Source organism: Dreissena polymorpha, chromosome 16 (genome assembly GCF_020536995.1).
Source record: "Dreissena polymorpha isolate Duluth1 chromosome 16, UMN_Dpol_1.0, whole genome shotgun sequence".
Classification (NCBI taxonomy): domain Eukaryota; kingdom Metazoa; phylum Mollusca; class Bivalvia; order Myida; family Dreissenidae; genus Dreissena; species Dreissena polymorpha.
Window position 1 is genome coordinate 13,256,749 of NC_068370.1, and position 21,808 is coordinate 13,278,556.

Consider the following 21,808-nt stretch of genomic DNA (forward strand, 5'->3'; position numbering starts at 1 on the left):
GCCCGAGTTCCGGTTAAGACATTGATTTATTTTTATATTGGGTTCTCATGGTATTCATATAATGGCATTGGAAATTACATCAAAGTACATAGGTTATACACATGCAAAATTTGGTACATTGATGAATTATAATATTGTCATATCTAGGCATAACTGTCTCTGAGCTCCGTACCCATCATAACAATGGACAAACATTGCCGCTGTTTATTATTATTGTTGTCAGGAAAGTAACTGGTTATTTATTATAACATATACGGAGCAGCTCCGGGTGGAACTGTTCTGAAAATACGGGAATGTTAACTATGTTATATACCTCACTTTCTGCCATCCGGTTTATATTTAAATTACAAAGGAGGTTTCGTCAGAAAAGTGTTAGGAAAGATTGGCAAATGCTCCGGAAAAGTCTGGGTTTATATACCCTATGAATCACTCCGGATGACGTCATAAAAATTATGACGTGTACGGAGCTCTGTAGAATAAGAATTTACGGTCATAACCGAGCAACGTTTCGGCGATGTTCGTAGCGCACGGAACATGCCGAAGCGTATAGTTTGAAGTCAACATGTATATTTAAGGATAATATATTCTCAACAATTATTTATATAACTGTAGTAAACCAACATAAACTCCGACATCTTGCTAGTTATAGTGAAAACAGTAGAATATAATTAAACATGTAGGTTGTTTAGCAATTAATTATGCGTAGTAGCATTTAATGACGAAAGCTTTCTAACACTATAATAATTACGGATGTGAAGCTTAATACATTATAAGACACCAAAGTTCGGTAAGAGGTAATATATATATATATATATATATATATTTATTTATTATACACGCATATTTCATTTTCTTTTAAGTAATAGTTAATTACATACGATAGTTTAGCTTTACTGTACTATATGCTATTATATCTACATGGTTTGAAAGAGTAAACATTTTTGAACATATTATCTATGTTTATGTATAAGCAATTGTAATTTGATAACGATTTGAACCTGGTATCTATTATTTTCATATCTATATTTGTAGAGAGTCGCCATGCATGAATGTAGAGCCATTTTGCCATGATAAATAAAAGAGTTGAAACCGGCGAATCTCTCGAGTGTTGTACTTTAATAAATTGATGATCCGAAATCCCGGATAATTCTCGAACTTGACGAAACTAAAGATATAAAATCAAAACAAGAGGGCCAAGATTGCCCTGAATCGCTCACCTGACTAACCTTGCTTCATCAACCTAAATCAGACCCATATACAATCCCAAGCCAGATTTCATTAATTAATACATTCTGACAAAATTTATGACGTGATGAAAACTGTGACCTTGAAAAAAAAATCAAGATTAACAAGAGATGTGTTTGTCAAAAACACAATGCCCCCTATTGCGCCGCTTTGAAGCCATATATTTGACCTTGACCTTTCACCACACAAAATGTGCAGCTCCATGAGTAACTAGCAACCCCTGTTTAATTATAAAATTTCTCATACATTAGTTTTATTAATTTAGCTAGATAGATATTTCAAAAAGCTTTCCAAAACAGTTTGAATTGTTAAAATAGCCCCACCGGAAGAGAAGTTATGACAATTTTTGTAATGGAAATTTTGTCGTTTTATTGCAAAATATTGGTACTTATTACTACATAGTAAATGAGTTTAATCACAGCACCTTCGCCTTATGTTATTACAGAGAAATTGACATAACGTTTGTTCTAAAGAAGATAGAGAGTGGCAATTTTATGTATTTTTTCATGCTCTTTTCATTTCTTTAATTAGTTTTTGCCTAGTATCAACTATACTGAAGATAATGACACATTAATATCACAAAATATATATTTTTATTTTCGACTTTTTTTCTCAAATAAAGACAACACAAAATACAACACAACAATACAACATGTCACTTATAAAAAAAAAACTAAACATGCAATGTAGTCTTAGTCCATTTGATAGTGCAAAATCATGTTTAAATTTGCTAATTTTCTCATTCTGCAGATCACAATTGGTTATGTTCTGCTGTTCACAGAATGGACCGGAGAACACGGCCATTGTGTAATATCGTCAGCTGATTCTGAAAAGAACAATTAAATTGTGCTAACATAAATATAGTTTTAGCTGTCAATGTTTAATCACAGGAGTTTAAAATTCTATCCATAAAGCTTATATTATGGCTAAATAAAAAATATATACCCCTATATAATATAAAGACTATACTATATAGGGGTATATTTTTTATTATTTAGCCATTATATTGGCTTAAGGGAAAGAATTTCAAACTCATATGGTTTAATGTAACATTAATATATAATTCGAAGATTTGTTAAAAATAAATCCTTCAATGTTAACTATTATTTGTCTAAATTCGCTAACCACCAATTATCAGTTACAAATACTTTGAACATACAAAACACTGTAGTCAGTACCGATTCTGAATGTATAAAACAACAACAATTAAATTAAAGTATAACAAGGAATTATTCATTACTTAAAATAACGATAAACGTTGATTTTTTAAATAAATATTTTCTAAAATAAAGAAAAAAAGTTCGAAAGTAAAAAAATTAAACTATAAAAAAATTAATGAGAACAAAAACACAATGCCAGTCAATGGTACGAACGTACTGAGTTCGAAATAAACAAATTAAATCAATTATTTCATACGCATTAAACATTACATTTATAGATCATTTGACATTGAATATATTCGTAGAAACACATTAAAATACTTCGGTAGTGTATATTTGCATTAGGCTTTACGTATTTTGCAACATAAATGCAATAAATAGAGGCATTTTTACAGTAGACTGTTGAAACTCGGTACGAATATCGACACGACCAATCTGAATAAAATTTGATCGTCTGTTTTGTAAGGAATAAAGGGAAATCGACATAAAAAATGATATAATTAAAATAGATAATAACTAGACTAGACTTTTCGACTACTTTTCGTTGCGTAGACTTAACATAGCACAATATCGCGAATATCATCGGAAACGTTTTTAATTGGTCAACATAAATATATCAACATCATTAATATTCAGATACTCGATAAAACAGTAAATAAAGGAAATGGGACACAGACGTTGTACTTAAATCCAATAAATTTTGTTAAGCAGCGAATATGAATTAAAGATAATTAAAAATTATATCATATTAAAGATATTTTTTTTCTTTCAATCTGCATTTATATAAATTTGATTTTAATAAAGATGTTTTATTAAAATAACTTGTAATGGAACCACTATGCATTCTGGGGTTGCTATAGTTACACATGTATTCCAAATATCAAGTTGCTATCTTCAATATTGTAAAAGTTATTGCAAAACTTTAGGTTAGGTTAAAGTTTTGAGCCACACAATGAATGACAGACAGATCAGATTAAAACTATATCCTCTATTGTCTACACAAGGTTTTTCTATTATTTGACCTAGTGACCTAGTTTTTGACCCCAGATGACCCAAATACAATCCCAACCCAGATTTGATCAAGATAAACATTCTGACCAAATTTCATAAAGATTGGATGAAAACTGTGACCTCTACTGTCTACACAAACAAATTGTTGACGGACACACACACGCAGATTTTCACCAGAATGGTTCAAAATGTGATAAAAGCATGAACAATTGCAGAATACTAGCTAATAATCCACAGGTCAAGGTCACAGGATAGCATTTTAATATATTACTATAATAGGAAAATCGTGAATGAGTGATAAATTAAGTACCTTTTGACACTTATTTCAACATTGGTAAAGTTGATGTTTATAACTAGTATAACTAGTAGAAGACAAGGTCAAGGTCACATTCTAAACTTTCTATTTTCATGTTCTACAGATGTATGAATATAATGGCATTTTAGGGGGGGGGGCATACATGTTTCACAAACATTTATTGTTTTTACAAAATTAAATATAAGGTGCTACTTATTGTGTTTTTATTATTTTTTGTTTTTAATGAAAATTCAATACTGCTCCAGCAGCTGGAGTTTCACTTCTTTATATTGCATTGCACAACAGTTTGATGTGTGCTGCGTGGATGCAGTAGCGTGTATCCCCGTACATATCTTCGATGTTGTTATATTTTCAGCCTTCAGAGGCTGGTAGCGGTATTGTGTTTTTATTATTTTTTGTTTTTAATGAAAATTCAATACTGCTCCAGCAGCTGGAGTTTCACTTCTTTATATTGTGATTCTTAACATTTTTTATCTAAGTCTTAAAAGATTTTGCATTGAAGTGACTGACACAATATCTGTATGTATAGCCTTCATAAGTCACATTACATTATCTATGCTAGAATTGTAATGATATTGAATTAATTGTTATTTTTGTGATTCTTTAATCTGATTGTTATTCCTTTAAATTGTAAATTTAAGAGAGAATGTTCCAAGTGTTTGAAGTCAGTATCATGGGTAGTGGTTTTGGTGTATTCGGACCACCTTCCCCTGTCAAAACGGAGGTCAACATTGTTTCTTCATCATAAAAGGTATTTAAACTTTGATTTGTAATTAAAGCTTGTGACTTTTTTTTCTACATGAACATGCATTATTTTCATTTTATACTTCACATGTGCCATTTGAAATCTTACAATCACATTGTAATCTGTAATGCAATTTCTTATTATTTGAATTAACATACACTGCAGTAAGTTATTTAATTTGCTATATGTCGCATGTTACTTCAAACAAACATGTTTGAAGCTTACATCGCCTTCGGTCAGTCAACTTTGTAAAATGTGTCCAAGTTGATTTCAGAAAATACAAAACAGCAAGAGTCATTTATTTAATGTTTTTAATTTATAAAACTAACAGAAACATTAAATGTATCTTAAAAGAAACAACAATAGAAAGGCTGAACAAACCAAGTGTTTCTTGATTTAATAGGCTCTGCCACATATGACTTTCATGGCCACATTTGGTACATGAAACAAATGTTTAATACTTTGTTTAAGATTTAAATTTCACTTTTTGTCAATGTCATAATCAATTCAACACTTAGCGAAAAATATTGTAAATATTTGATAATTTATTCGTTTAATGCATTTTTACCAGATTTGAAGAAAAAAACTGCGTTTAAAAATATGAGCCTGTTAAACTTAATAACTTGGTTCTTCCTTAATTGTATGGCCTTCTATTATGCGTCAACAAGTTACAATCCTGAGCAAATAAATGCTCTTCCTGAGCAAGGTAATTATCACACAGAAGCTCTGCCTGAACAATATAATTTTCCCAAGATTTATCACAAAACAAATACTTAATGCACAGTAATTATCACACAGAAGCTCTGCCTGAGCAATACAATTATCACAAGATTTATCACAAAACAAATACTTAATGCACAGTAATTATCACACAGAAGCTCTGCCTGAGCAATACAATTATCACAAGATTAATCACACAACAAATACTTAATGCACAATCAATTCAAAGATGAACACACAAAAACACAGGGCCATGAAGGCCCTCATATCACTCACGCAATCCATAAAAACTTTGGTGTTCAGGAGAGTCATTTGAAAAAAAAATGTTTTCATTTTTGCTCTAGTAACCTGCTTTAGCAGTGGACGACCATAACTACTTAGATAACATTTGTATGGATCCACAAAAGGATCATTTCTGTGCAGGTTCATTAAAATGGCCCACTGTTTTCGGATATGTGAGTTAAAGAGTGTTTACACATGGCAAAAGGTTGGTCACAAAAGATGAAATGCATTAAAAACGCAATATTTAAGACTAAAGTGTTTCGAACATACGAACATGAACTAGTTAAACTCTTTTTGAGTGTTATTAAATTATAACTTTTGTACACATTGTGATCACTTAACAAAATGTTAACATGCTAATGACAAGAAAACTTCCAACTGGAATGGTATGATATTCATCCTTCTAAAATGTCAACTATTCATAGGGCAAATCTTAATGATTAAAAAATCGTTTTTCAATGGATTCTGGCGTAGGAAATTTAGGACGAGAATCTTCATAAATATTTGCACATATTCCATAAAAAATTAGTTATTTCTAGCGAAACATCTGTGTAAACACTACATTTTAGAAATCTAATACAACATTCAATAACTTGATATATGCATTTACATGCATATTTCTGTTATACTAAAGTAAGATAAGTTCAAAAATTGACTTCTGTTTCGGAATGTACTGTTTAAAACATCAAATTACATATCACAAAGCAACATGTGTAAGCCTTACATGTAACAGTTTTTACATTTAAAGAAATTGAAAAACAAAGGTAAAATGCATTTCCATTTTTCTGCACTTTGCTAATGATGGTATTTTGTTAAAGTATAAACTTGTGTGCTGTTGAAAGTTATAGATTTACATTCAGTCGAAACCCGATGGCTCGAACTGGTCGGGACCGGCAACAATAGTTCGAGCCATACGGAATTCGAGCCATCCGATTTCTTATAAACTTTCGTTTACTAACAAGTCTGCAGTACATTTTCACCTCCACTTGAAGAGTACACATATTGCTTAAACTCCGTACTACTTCGCACCACTTACTGCTTTTAAAATTTATAAAATAATAAGAAACTATTTTTATTTACTAATATTTTAAAACAGTTACAAATACACTTAACAAATAGCATTTATTTAATATCAGCATGCTTAACGTAGCACATTTTAAGGTAACACAGAGCACTAAAGAACAAAACATGCATCAGCACTACATTCCTTTATTTATTTATATTTTTTCAAGAATGATATTATGTCCGTCTGTGTTGCGTTCCGTAGCTGTCGTCGAGAAACGAAGCTTATTAGCGATTTAGCCGTTGCAGCAATTATGATACAGCATCTGCAAGAACGTCAACTCTTTTACAAAATGTTATCTTTTACTCAAATCAATTAACGATTGAGTCGATGAAATGTTGGCAAACAGGTGTTAAATCAAGTATTGCGAACCTTCAATCAAGCGGTCATAATCGATTAACAGTTTATGCGACCGGTGTTAAATCAATTTGTACGTGCCTTTAATATAGCGGTCCTGATCGAATAACACATTTTGGGACCCGAAGCGAGTTCGAGCCATCCGAACAAAAGAACGTGTGAAAACTGTAACCGGGATTGTGAAAACAGTTCGAGCCATCCGATAATTCGAGCCAAGCGAGTTCGAGCCATCCGACAAAGTTTTATATGAAGATATTGGCATACAAATTCGGTGCTTTGATGCGAGTTCGAGCCAACCGGAAATTCGAGCCAAGCGAGTTCGAGCCATCGGGTTTCGACTGTATATCAAAGATATTCATTGCTTTCAATTAAACAATCAATTAAACTAAAATGTTTAAAACGTAAGATAAACGGATACTCATGTCATAAAAAGACACATGTACAAAATTGTACATAAAGATTTGACGTGTTTTTTTTAATAAAAAAACACATAGTTTTTTACATAGGGTTACACTTATGAAAAAAGTTCAAATACTGGTACTAAAAAATGTAAAGCCATTTATTTTATGGAAAACATCTCAAAAGCTGCAATTGCACTAATCTTAATCAATTACAATCAATTAAAGTGATATTATGGACATCTAACAGTTTATAGGTGTCTATCGCAACCGTTCTTCATTTTTGGTGTTTTCATTTCATATACATTTATAATTGTTAATGCAGCATCAACATACTAAAACAATATCCCGGAAAGAGAAAAATAATGCATTTGAATACCAACCGTACTTTCGTTTGACAACTGATCATGCATGTACGATGTGATACTAAATTTAGTTTTAATGCAGATTCGTTCATACGACACAAAGACACAATTTTGTTTAACAGATCAATTCGGCTTACAGGACTGGGTGGGTCACGTAAGATATCGAATATAAAATATTTTTTTTTTAAACAACTGGTAGAAAGATGAGGTGCAGATAATTGGTCAGTAACCACATTTTAACTAACTCTTTTGACCTGTAAATTCTTTTCAGCTCAATTCGACAGTGAAAAAATCCCATAATATCACTTTTACATTTTATTTGAAAAACAATTTATAATCTTTTTTTAGAATTAAAGGTATCTTATCACAGTTTGGTAAATTGACAAAATTGAAAAAAGTTGTTTCAGATTCGCAAATTTTCGTTTTAGTTATGAAATTTGTGAGAGAATAGTATTACTCAACATTTACCATAGTCTAATATAGTCATTATATGCATCTTTTGACGATATAAAAACCTAAAAATTATAAAGCGTTGCAACGCGAAACGATTGAATAATTTGGAGAGTTCTGTTGTTGTCGTTAAAATTTACGAAACTACGAAGATTGCTTATACATGTATAAGGTATTAAATACGTCCTGCATGAACACTCGACAGAATGCGTTTTTACTCCAGGACTCCGGGGGTCACTGGTGCGAGCTACATTTTTTTTCTTTTTTTTAAATTTTATTTTTGATTTTTCATTGGAGCTTTTAAGATCCAATGTTTACATTTATCAAAAATAAAGCATTTAATGACTAATTTCAAAATAGGCCAAAATCTGTGAAAAGGCCCCTTTAAGAAATCAGATCCCATTATAGACATTCCTGGACAAAGATGTCTTTTTAAATAAGAAGTGAACATGCTTATAATTTCTATTACATGTTAGAAATGGCAACAACCTATCTTCATTGACAAAAATATTGAAACATAAAAAAGTGTTAATAACAAGAAATTTGGATTATTAGCAATTGTGGAATTTTGAATTTTACAACTTTATAGATGTCTTTGATGGCTTTTTGTTTTCAAGTGTTTTGTGAAATGGTCTTTTCGTTTGAAGGTTGTTTCACAAACTTCGCATTTGTAGGTTTTGGCCCTGTAAATTACTGTCACATGCGTGCGAAGCGACGATTCATATTTGATACAGATTTCACACATTACTCTTCTGGGTACCGTTTTACTTACAATACTTAAGTATTGCGTAAGTATTGGCGTAAGTTGACAAGTTACGAATAACGTACGCATTTCGTAAGTGCGTTTTACTAACATTGCGTTAATTTGACATCGTACGTACGTGAAAAAAAATGATCGTAACTCTCCAACTTGGAGGTAACATGTAAACAAACAACAACTCTGACGGTTAAACTATACTATTTTTACTTTGTTGTTTTATGTAACCCATCTGCTTTTGTACGTGTGTTGTCACCTAGTGTCGTCTTCACTTGTTTAAGTTGTTACTTTTCACAATGGCTGCGGTAACGCTTAATGAGAAGAAAAAGAGAAAAAAGGAAATCGAATTGGACAAAAATAGAAACGGAGATGTTAGCAGCTGCTTACATCGAGCAGCATGCGTTGATTAGCGGAAATGTTTCATCCACATTATCTGGAAAAGATAAGGATCTTGCGTGGGGAAAGAATACAGAACAGTGAGTATCATATAGCGCACTATTTTATTTTCTTTGAAACTTAAATATGAACGCAATTTTAGATTAAAAAAAAAAACACAACGTTACATTTACTTACTGTTGTTTAAACGCTCAAAAACACCATATTAAGGATAGAGCTCATTAAAATGCCACTACAGCTGTAGCATGCTAAACGTATGTAAACATAATCTCATACAGAATAAACGCACTGGGAGCTGAAGAGAGGACAGTAGAAGAGGTCCGAAAAAAGGTTTCAGACACGAAAACAAAACTACGAAAGAAAGAAAGACAACGGCGCCTATCGATGAAACAAACTGGAGGGGGTCCATCAATCACACTGGAGCAGTGGGAGGAGAAAGTAAATGCATTTGTATTCACGACTTTACAAACAGAAAGCTATATCAAAGCATATCTCCATTTGATGAGTGACCTCAGATTATCGTTTTTAATTCATAACAAATGTTATCAAATGTAAATTACTGTATATGACTGATGGCTGTGATGAAATTAATTATGAAATGCAGTGTATCATTAGAATCAAATCAATAACAATATAATTCCTACCGTAGAAATCTAAAACATAATTTATTGATTAATTAATGGGTTTCATAAGTGTCTTTTCATATAATTTAGAATTAAAGTGTTTTGTACTCTTAATGCGTAAAAAAGTTGTGTTTTACTTCCGCTAACATCGCCAAAAATCAAAAAAGTAGGTCGTCGTAACTTTTTCATTGAACTTCTGTTTGACTTGTACGTGTTTTGTTCCACTAACAGGGTAATTCAATTGACAAGTCTTCAAAACATCACTGCAAACATCATTTATTATAATTCTAAGATTGCACAATCATTATTTCGATAAAATATTCCAGTTTAACAAATTTAATCAAAAACTGATTTTTTTGCTGTAAACTTGACTTTAAATGGCAAAACAAAATTTTAGGGTCGGTACAAAAAGTTTGAGTCGGTCGGGTTAGCGGAAACATACAACTTCTTTTGGCCTAAGTTTGATGCAAATTATATTATAGATGATAGAGGTTATTGGCGAAGGGTCGATTGTGGGGTTCGGCGGTGTGGATACGTTTGCAGTGCAACGTGAGTAACATACCTTTTTGCAATGACCAAATAGAAAAGTAATCTTTACTTAATGTCTTTAACTATATTATTTACCATACCGTTCCATTACAACAGCCGCCGTTGTGACAGTTAATGACACCCCGCTGCTATCGCTAAATGTACTTGTGCTTCTAATTCTCATGTTTTGAAATGCACTTTAGTTGAAGACACATTTTGTCTGTTTTCAGTAATGACAGGAACACAACAGCCGATGATTGAAGAGCAACATGGTCAATCATCCTGTACAATGTGTGAAGAGCCCACGGTAGCTTTAGAACCCCAGGTGGTAGGAGGAGTCGCAACTCCAAAGCAAAAACCAAAAATGTATGTGCAGTGCGTTATAACTAATTCTTTTTATTTCATCTATTTTTTTGCAAGAGTGTGTACTCAGCAAAGCAGTTAGAACATATAAATACTTTACAAAAATATGCTATTAGTATAAATACGATACATTCACTTATGTTAAACTGAAACAAGATAACTAGTTACTTTGGAAAACATTTCAACGGTATAATAAATATTATTAATATCCACACAATTCCTGTAATAAAAATGTAATTATTGCCAATTGATATAAGGTTTGTTTGTGTTTTTCCAATTATTATATCGGTAACAATCGTGTAACAATTCAATTCAATGAATGTTAATTTGAATGATTACAGGAGTCCAAGCACGAATATCAAAAGGCAGAAGACAAGTGAAGATAGTAATATATCAAGAAATAAACTGTTGAATTATGTAAATTTATTTAAATTTCGCAGTCATGTTGTTTTTCTATTGGTATTGTAACCATTAGCCCAATTAACAAGGGGCGAGTCGTTATGAGGCGAGTCGTTAATGGGGCGAGTCGTTACCTATTCCTACCTTTGTTAAAGTCCATTGTGCTTGAATTTTTTTCTATTACTAAAAATAAACCTTTTTTTAAAATGACCATGAAGAAGTCTTGCAACTTTTGAGACAGCAAAATGAAACACTCGATGCAATTTTATTAGAGCAACGAAGAACCAGAGAACTTCTTGCAAAACTGTTTTCATTTCCGCTTAATGAACAATAAATAATCGTTGTTTAAAGCCACACACCTTGAAATGAAATACATGGCATAGTAAGTTTAAGGATAAATGAGAAACATATTTGATCTATCCCAATAAGAATATATCTGGTGGTTACAAGGCAGTCATCTGTCTCTTTTGCGCTTTAAAACTTAAAAATAATTGCGTTTGTCAAAATGTATGTATATGTATGGAAATCCTACTTTTGGTTTTAAAATTAAAAAAAATAAATAAATAACTTGCTAACAAGGCTAGAGATTTAATGACAATTTTGCACATTTTGAAATTGCATATATATGTATTTATTAACATGATATGAATCACCGTTGAATAGGAAATAACAGAAATTGTTTTTTTCAACAAAAGGAATGTTTGTACACAAAAGTACATTGTATTATTGCTCACTCTCATAAATACATGTTATATAATGATTATTAACAATCTTTATACAAGATTATCTTACTAAACAATTACTAAAGTGTGTGTACTTTATTTTATGCTTTCCGGTGGTTTATAGAAAAATATCAGTGAATTAAAACTGATAATTTCACTGTTTCAATCAGTGAAAATTAACAGTGAAAATAATCGATAATTTTCACGGTTTACTTTTTTTGACAAAATGATGTCATTATCCCAGCAAAATTCTTTAGTTAAACTCTTTAACAATGTATATAAACTGTAATCAAATGCATAAAATAAAAAGAAAATTTATTGGATTCGGTTAAATATCGATTTTGATTCACTCGCGAAAATATTATTTTCTATGATCACTTGTGAACTAAAATCGATAATGCACAGAATCCAACAAATATCCTCTATAACATACATGTTAATGTACATAAATGGTTTGTCAATGGTGATGAAAAATTACCTTTGGAGTAAGAAGATATGGCTTCAGACCATAGCCGGAGTCTCCTAGTAGCCATCCTTTGCTGCCATCCACCAGCCAGTCCTTCAAGCTACAGTTCTCAAAGATTACACTGTCATGTGTGGACCCTGGCCACTTTGCCACAATGTTAGTTAATCTACAAAAAAAGTTTTCCGCTTTTTTTTTCAAACGTATAAAATCAGAAAACATGAATCATAAAATGGTATGTACACTGTAGTGTTGTGTTTAAATGAGCAGAGATTAGCAGAGTAAAGGATTAACAAAAATAAATTGTTGCGTTGCTTTATAATCTTTCTTAAGATTTAAAATTTGTTTCGTCTCTTGACATGATATTATATGCATTATAATTCAAATAATTTACAAAAGTGAAACATTTATTGTCAGTTTTATTTTATTCCACAAAATAGTTACTGAGAAACATCTACTGTCAGAACAGTGATACAGACAGATAAACAGTCGAACAGACAGAAAACACAAAAACAACATCCCTCCACCTTTGGAGATAATCATTGGATATGCCTTTTTTGTCATTTCTTTCACAAACTTATACAAAGAGAAAAAGAGTAACCTCATGTTTGCATCGACAACAGCTTGGACAATACAATTACATGTATGATTATAACGGATAGAGTAGGATTTTATACTTTACATATTTAAAAACATATCTTAACCATACCAATTCAATTGCTGTACACAGAATCAAACCATTCTGCACTAATTCCATTGCATTGTGAAATCCTCTTTGTTGGATGCCACAACAAGCTACACTATTAACATGCCATTATCTGATAAAATAACCTTAATGCATTTTGTAAAATTGATCAAAGAAATCAATTTCTTTTCAACAAGGTTTTATACCAAACACTGGCATATTCCATAGGTAACTTGTCAAAGAATGTTTTCCAAACAGATGCGAATGAGATTCACTATTCGGATACAGATTTCGGATGAAAATCCTTTTCACAGTAATAGCTCCTTATATCCAGTTAATATTGCGTTCTAACAACTCAGTAACACTCGAAAATCATAGATTTTACAAAATTAAAGAATACTTGTGTATTTAATATCGTTATCAGTTCCAAAAAGAAAAAACGCATTATTTAATGTTCATAAAAAGTTGACAATATCAAGGACGCCACAAGGGGAAGCAAGCGCTATTGACACGTACTTTTTCTAAATGCATAGGCAAACTGTCACTCTAACAAGTTGTCATTTCAAATGATACAACAAAATCAAAATATGTGTATCTATATTACCTTCGTCATTGACGACAATGGATGACTTCTGCTACAATGCGGCGAGACGTCGTCCTTAATTAATTCATGCACTGTGTAGATTTGTGTTTTTGACAGTCTATACTTTCGCTGTAATTCTTGCTCTGTCAGAACATCTAGATAGTTTGGTCGATCTCTAAAAATCCTTGGATTCTCTTTCGAGCGTTCCTTCTCGGAAATAACGCGGCCATATTTACGAAAATACTGAATGCTTACGCATGCTTTTTTTGTTCGTAAAGTTGCGTTAAAACTTACGTTAAGCTTACGTACGCATTTTTTAGTAAAACGCATTTGCGCAAAAATTTCAAACGTACGCAAGGAATTACGAAAATCGTAGACATACGCTAGCGTAACTCTGTTAGTTAAATGGTCCCCTGTTGCTCTGGTTGTTGCAAACCTTCTGATGAATGTTGAAATTGCACTTTATTTGAAATCTTTTCTGACATTTGTCACATTCAAAGGTGTCCTTTTCATGATTCTTCCACATATAAATGAACAAGATACATTCAGTTGTTATTCATGTTTAAAAGTTTAACTGCAGTCTCTACAATAAAAAGGCTTTGCATGGAAGTGCCTTGAGCAAATCCATCTTTCTTTGAATTCTTTACAGAGCATGAGTATCGGTTATTTTTTTCCTCCATCTTATTGCATCTTTTGATGTGGCGCAAGATCATAGATGTATGCCTTCGAAAACACCTTTCCGCTATGTTCAGAGGCTTTACGTTTTCTCTTGCTTTCCATTTTCTGAAAGAACAGTTACAAAACAAAAATTAATTTAACCGTTTGTATGTATTATCATCAATTATTGAAAGTTCTACACAATACCCCCAATCAACTGGTAACGCTTACTGAGTTTACAATAGAAACACCTAGTATTAAGAACGGGTACTTCAAGCCACCAGCTGAACCCCTACGACTGGAGGAACCTTGTTTAAACCCATTTATGTTAGCTTCTTTGCATTTACAGCCTAATACTTATTGAGAGATTCTCAAGTCTGTTTTCTGAGAAGATAAAGTCAGTCAGTCAGTCACACTTGTCTGGATCCTGCGATAACTTTAAAAGTTCTTAATATTTTTTAATGAAACTTGAAACATATATAGATGGCAATATGGACATTATGCACGTCATTTCATTTTGTTCCTACGTCAAAAATTATGGTTGCTATGACAACAAATAGACTAGAATTACTGCTTAAAATGGTGGTTTTCTGTATACTGCGATAACTTTAAAAGTTCTTAAAAAAAATTCATGAAACTTGAAACATGGATGGATGGCAATATGGACATTATGCACGTTATTTCATTTTGTTCCTACTTCAAAAATTCTGCTTACTATGGCAACAACAAAAATTCTGACAATGGTGGAATGTCTGACAATGGTGGAGCCGGTAGGGGACTATATTGCTTGGCAATAGTCTTGTTTCTTAAGAAATATATTTCAAGAGACGACCGAAAATAATTATCTTAATATTAAACTTGTTTTTAAGTGGTAAATTGAGATTAAGAGAATTGAAAATACAACGCATCATGTGGATCACTGCGACTGTGTTCAATTGAACTTATAGCAGACATCTAGATAAGGGGTCTTAAAGCGGCCAATACACCTCATAAAATCCTTTATCATCGTTGCTCATTAGATACGCATCATGAAGACGATACTAATGCGTAGCCACACAATTCAAAAGAGATTGGAAAACTCCCTTTATATTGAGCTATACTTACAGGAAGCACTTCCCTTGACACTTCTTTTTCCTTTTTATTCTTCCTTTTCCTTTTATTATCATATTCCAAAGGGATGAGAACATGTTTCGGTAATTCGTTTTTAATTTACGTCAGTGCATACATATGTATTTATTGCCTGCTTACTATAGCAGTATTCCATAGCGAATTCTGCATTTCTGATTCACTAAATAGAATGTGTTATATCTGGTACAAATTGTCGAGTTATCTGGAAACAAAGTGCCATTGTCTTTGAGATGATCGGTAAAAGAAGTGTCCATGAAAATTTGGCATCCGACTCTAAAAACATGTGAATTTCCCCAAATACGTTATTTAACTAAAATGTAACATGTTGTAACATTAATGGAAATATTGATCGTTTATTTCAATTAGTTGGCACGTTCTTGATTTATTTCCAATTATTTTTATTTTGTTGAAATACGTACTGATCCTCGAATTCATGATGATTATCGATGAAATTTTATCTCTTTGTAATAATCCACTGTTGTTGTTTTTTCACGAATTTCTTGCTCCGCAATACGAAGTATTATACCATTAATCGACCAAACAATGTTACGTGTCTGAAAACCAAATGAACAGAACATAAATGCAAAAAAAGCTGAAGAACTCAACTCTCGCGCGTGGCTTTTGTTGTTAACTGGTTTCGAAGTACCATCTGTTATCAAAGTATTCGCATACCGGCTTGTATTTGTTGAGAGTTAAACACTCGCTCATACACAACTATAAAAGTTAGGAGTTAGAAGGAACATTGACGCAAAGGATGTCGCAAAGTCGTTTGCATTGAACATCAGTGTCCGCAAATGACAAGAGATAGAAATAAACATATTATTTCGTATTGTTTTAATTGCCAGATGTCAATAGATCTGATAAATATGTGTGTAAACTAATAAGAATAAAAACACATATGCTATGACGCCAGTTAATATTCTTTATAAATGACCACCAATAATGACAAGAGTTAGGAAACATCGCTTAAATAAACTTTTAGGTCGACATAAGTCATTATACTGTGTTTATTTATAGTGTCCTAAGACTCCAGCTGGCAATATTCTACATATATGCATATCCAAAATAGCACGAACAATAAAACATATGCTTCAATAAAGTGTCAGGTCTCCAGGAGTCAATGATTGTACACTTGTGTGCGTGTGTGTGTTTGTGCGCGCGTGTGTGCGTGTGTGTTTGTACAGCTATCAAGGTGGAGACTCGGACTAAACTGCACACCAACGTGGCGAGGACTTACCTACAGTGCGAGGACTTACACCCTAGTCCTAACAATGTTTTCATTTATTTACGTTAGTTTTGTTGTTCTACTTCAGTTAAATACAACACTACATGGTCCTCACGATTACGGCTACCTATGGAACTCACTCAGATAACGCACACTTTACTTCAGTCACCTTACCGAAAAGTGTAAAGTCGACTAATATCCGTTTTTCCCGCCTTTATCGTTATTTCCGCTACAGTTTGGTATCCCGCTTCAACATGTGCTCGAAAGGTGCGCGTCGTCATTTCCGCTATCAATCTCCATGCAGAGTTGTCTTTCCTTGCTTTGCTGGTTTCAGTCACATGTCTGCGCGGAGGTTGTTCCGCTATAGTCATGCACCATGCTCGAAACTTGTGCTCGGCAGATCATGTCCTCACTAAGATAATTTTTATATGAAATCTTAGATTCACGATCATGCCGACAGTCACCTGGGCTGAAGGTTTTATCATATTAAAAAAGGCTGGCAAATGTGTCTTTGAAATACTTTTTGTATTGACAAAAACATTTAATTCAACGTGGACGAATCGTATACAAGGCTTTATTTATTCAATCTTAGTGATATAAAATAAGTCGCCAACTTCGTCGTAGTGAGCCGGTTTAAAGCGATTGTTGTGAACATATTGTAAGTTTTCTTTTTATTATTTTCGAGCTATTTTTTTTTGATACACGATATTTAATGTCATGTTTTTGTTTGCATTTGAAAATGTGTTAATGGTGAAATAATGTGTGTCATACTAAACATGGACTGCTTGAAGTTGCTTACATTCTTCATTGTGGCTGTAAGTAGAACTCCTAGCATTTTTTCGAATGAAAATACTGGGAACGATCTGTACCCCAACGCCTTCTTTACATCATCTTATCTCAACTTGTGATGTCGTTTGATCAGTGACTCAGTATGCTTTTACCTGAACTTTGTGAGAATATTTTTGTTTTACAATCAACTGATGTTTTGACATGGAAAAATGTGTAATTGTACATGCTGTTTTTCACAGTTAGTAGTTCTTTTTTTTCAGATGCTAAAAATGAGATTAACTAAAAGAAACAAATCAAGGAGCGGCGGAAGTCAACTGAGAGAACTTGCACACTTATTTGTTAAGATCAGCACAGTGAAAGCTATATTGAGCCTGCTTGAATGTACACTTGTTGACATCCTAAATCTGACAGTGTGCTCAAGTAGAACCTGACACTTGACTACAAAATCATTTCTATGACTGAGCTATTCTTTCTTTAATTAAGCATATGAAATTTCCCTGTGTTTTAGTATTTACTTATTTTCATTGATTACTTTTAAACTTTTTTGTATCCAGCGTAATGTTGGCATATAGATGCGAGGAATAATTAGAGCACAGAGCATTACTAGGTTGCTATATACGTGATGAAAATCATGTCATTTGTTAGCGTCTTATACCCACGCGTAAGCATTACATGTTACTCCAGTTTTATGATGAATGGAGTAACGGAATGGCTGAAGATACCCGGTGTCTAAAGATGTGATTTGCTAAAAAGCTTATCATATCAGTTTTTAATTTAGCTCAATTGTATTAAAAATATTAATGAGTTGGCATTGTTTCTCCTGACCCTTGAATGCAACTCACCTTTATTTTACGTTTAAGCGCTAATATACGTTTGATTATTTTTTGCATTTTAACACTCAAACGTTCAGTATCTTTAACTGGATATTTATTCACAGGCAGATGTGTAAATACTAGTAAACGAATTAATAAATTTGACTGTTAACGGAAATATGAATGATATCTTTTCTCTGAAGAGCCACAGGGAGACGATACACACATATTTGAATTCAAATGGAAAGGAAACACATACTGGTAGGTAACTGTACACTGGGTAATGTTTGTGTCTGGACAATTTCTGTTATATGGCATATTATGTTTGTCAAATAATGATGAAAAATTGGGTGAAATATTTGGGTTTTCTTTATGTACAAAATATTGACAAGTATATCAGTGGCGAGTGTGCATGACGGTCAAAAGATTAAATATTTGGACCTGGTGTATGTTTAACAACAAAGGGGGAACGATGCTGTTGACACAAGCCTTAGGCTGTATTTGCATTATTTATTATTTGTATCACAACGCTGATTAGCGTGTACATACTTGAATAGTTACTTCATCAATCCTAGGTTGTAATTCAGCCAATCAAAAATAAACACGCATAGAACACTGACCAATGGGATTCATAACAGAGTTTCACTGGGCAGATGTTAGAGGGAAACAAGGAGTTAGCGTTTAGACTTGGAGGCGTACGGATCGAGAAAGATACGATCATGTAGCTATCAGACTGTATTTGTATAACCGAAAATATAAAGTATGTTAGACATTAAATTGGACTAGAAACTGATATGTGTTGTTGAATATTTCATCCTACATTATGCAGAGAAATGAACATAAAGAGAGATTGGTCGACTTGTCCCATGCGTGACACGAGAAAATGGTAGTTAATGCAAATCTCGTCATCTTGGCAATATGCGCATGACGAGATATCGAATGATAGGCTACACACCGGTAATTTAAGAGTAATGAACATTGCTAGTAACTATGTGTCGTCCATGAATTATGAACGATTACGGGACACAGGACGTTAAATGGTGCTCGTGAGCCAAGGATTCGAACAAAGAAATACTTCCACTTACGATTACGAAGCCATGAAAAACAACGCGAGGAAACTCCGTTTCGGCAACTTCTGTAACCAGTAACAACGAACGTGAGCCGGGAACAACGACATCAGACCGCACATATTCTGCAACTTCCGGTGAGTGACTGTTTTATTTCCTAACGCTTGTATCAAAATGGCAAATCAAATAATCCATGAGTTATTTCAAAATTTGAATAAAAAAATTAAAGATGTTAAAACGGCAATAAGCACTCAGACTATTTCACAGGTTGTACAATCATTTGATGGAAATTCAAAAGAATTTAAAAATTGGATTAAAAATGTAGAAAAATATGGAACGCTTACCAATTTAGATGAGAATAAATTAAAATTTGTTGCTTACCAATCTAGTAAAGGGCTTGTTAGTGATTACATACATCGTTTTTTGACTGATGATCCGACAGGGACGTGGACAGATTTAAAGGAACAGCTTAGATTAAGATTTGCAGAAATTCAAGACCCACAATACGCTTTCTCATTATTAAAGACGACTAAACAAAAGACCGACGAAAATGTTCAAATATACGCTGAGCGACTTTTATCTCTTCCGACTGATGCATACGAAAATATTGAAGGTAATTTAGACTATATAGAAAAACAGTTAGCAGAAATTTTTATCGACCAATTATCGCACGATTATTTGAGACTTAAATTAATGCGCGAAAATCATGCAACCCTATCAAATGCTTTAAAAAGCGCTATACAGGAGCAAAGTGTCAGAGCTAGATTTGAGTTGCTATCACAGGTAAATAGACTTAATAACATTACGACCGATAATATTCAGACATATATCGATTATATAAGGTCATCTATTGTTTGCACATATTGCAAGAAACACGGTCATTCTATTGAAATCTGTCGCCGTAGGCAACGCGAGATAAGTGCATATACGGTAGGGCGGAACGGTCATACGATAGATCAAAACGGTAACAGGCGCAAGAACGAATATGACATAAATTGGAAAGATAAAATTGATTGTTGAAATTGTGGTAAATTAGGACACTTTAGTAGAGAATGTACTCAAAGAAAAACGTACATTAATCGAAAAAACTAGGAAATTCTTACCAAAAAGGGGTCTATGGTAAGAATGAAAAAGTCGAGACATATAATATCGCTTTGTGTGGTAGTCCAAATTCTTGTGTTATTTCAACAGGTGGGTTTCAATTTAGAAGCCTGATAGACTCCGGTGCTGAAGTTAGCATCGTGAGTAAACGTACTTATGATATGTTAAAACACAAACCAGCACTGATAATGAAAAAAGTAAATCTTAAGTCGGTAAATGGAAATTCATTACATGTCCACGGAAGTGTAAAATTGAGATTTAAAATAGGGAGCATATAAAAAGAGCACATGTTTTTTGTAGTAAGTAACATAAATAGAAATGTTATTTTAGGAAGAGACTTTTTACAAGATAATGGTGTCCGTTTATACTTTGATTTAGGATGTTTGAGGATTGATAACTGTTATGTACCTCTAGAAGAAGATGTACACCTTTCAACGATAGCGAGATTAACTAGACATACTGTGTTAAAATTACAAACTGCATATAGACTCTTTGCTCAAGCTTAAAGAAACTGCCTACGTTCAAATACAAATTATGAATTCAATGGGATAAGCAATTCTTTCTATGATAATGAACCTGGTTTAACAATTGTTAATTCAGTAGTCAAGACAACGCGTGATAGACAATTTCCCATTTTAATTATAAACAATACGCACAAAACAATAAGGCTTAGACGACACTGTGCCATAGGGCGAATAAAATCGGTAAATGATAATGAAATATGCTCAGTACAAGAAGTTATCAAAAATAATCAGCCGAAATCAGGTTTATCTAAAGATGAATTCTTATCAGATTTACGTGTAGATGAAAATCAAAAAGAAAATATTCTACCGGTACTCTTAAAACACAGAACTCTCTTCGCAAGAAATAATTTAGAATTAACACAAACTTCAGCGATAGAATTTACCATAGATACAGGGGATCATCCGCCCATTAAATTGAAACCGTATCGAACACCATTAAACAATAAGGTATTCATAGATAAAGCCATCGACGAAATGCTAGCCGCAAACATAATAAGTCCATCAAGAAGTCCGTGGAGCTTCCCTATTGTTTTAGTAGATAAAAAGAAAAATAACCATGACTCAAACAAAGATAATAAAGACGAGAAAAGGTTTTGCGTCGATTTCAGACAGCTTAATAAAATTACAAAACCAATTGCTTATCCATTACCATTATTAGATGATATATTGGCGTTATTAGGTAAAAGTAAATATTTCACCAGTTTAGATCTGATATCGGGGTATTGGCAAATACCAATAAAAGAAGAGGACAGAGAAAAAACGGCTTTCGCTTCGGGATTCAGGAGTCTATTTCAATTTAACGTTAGTTGGTTGAAAGTCGCTAAACAGAAGAAAACGAACTTATCGCAAATAATGGTTGAAGAAATTACAGATC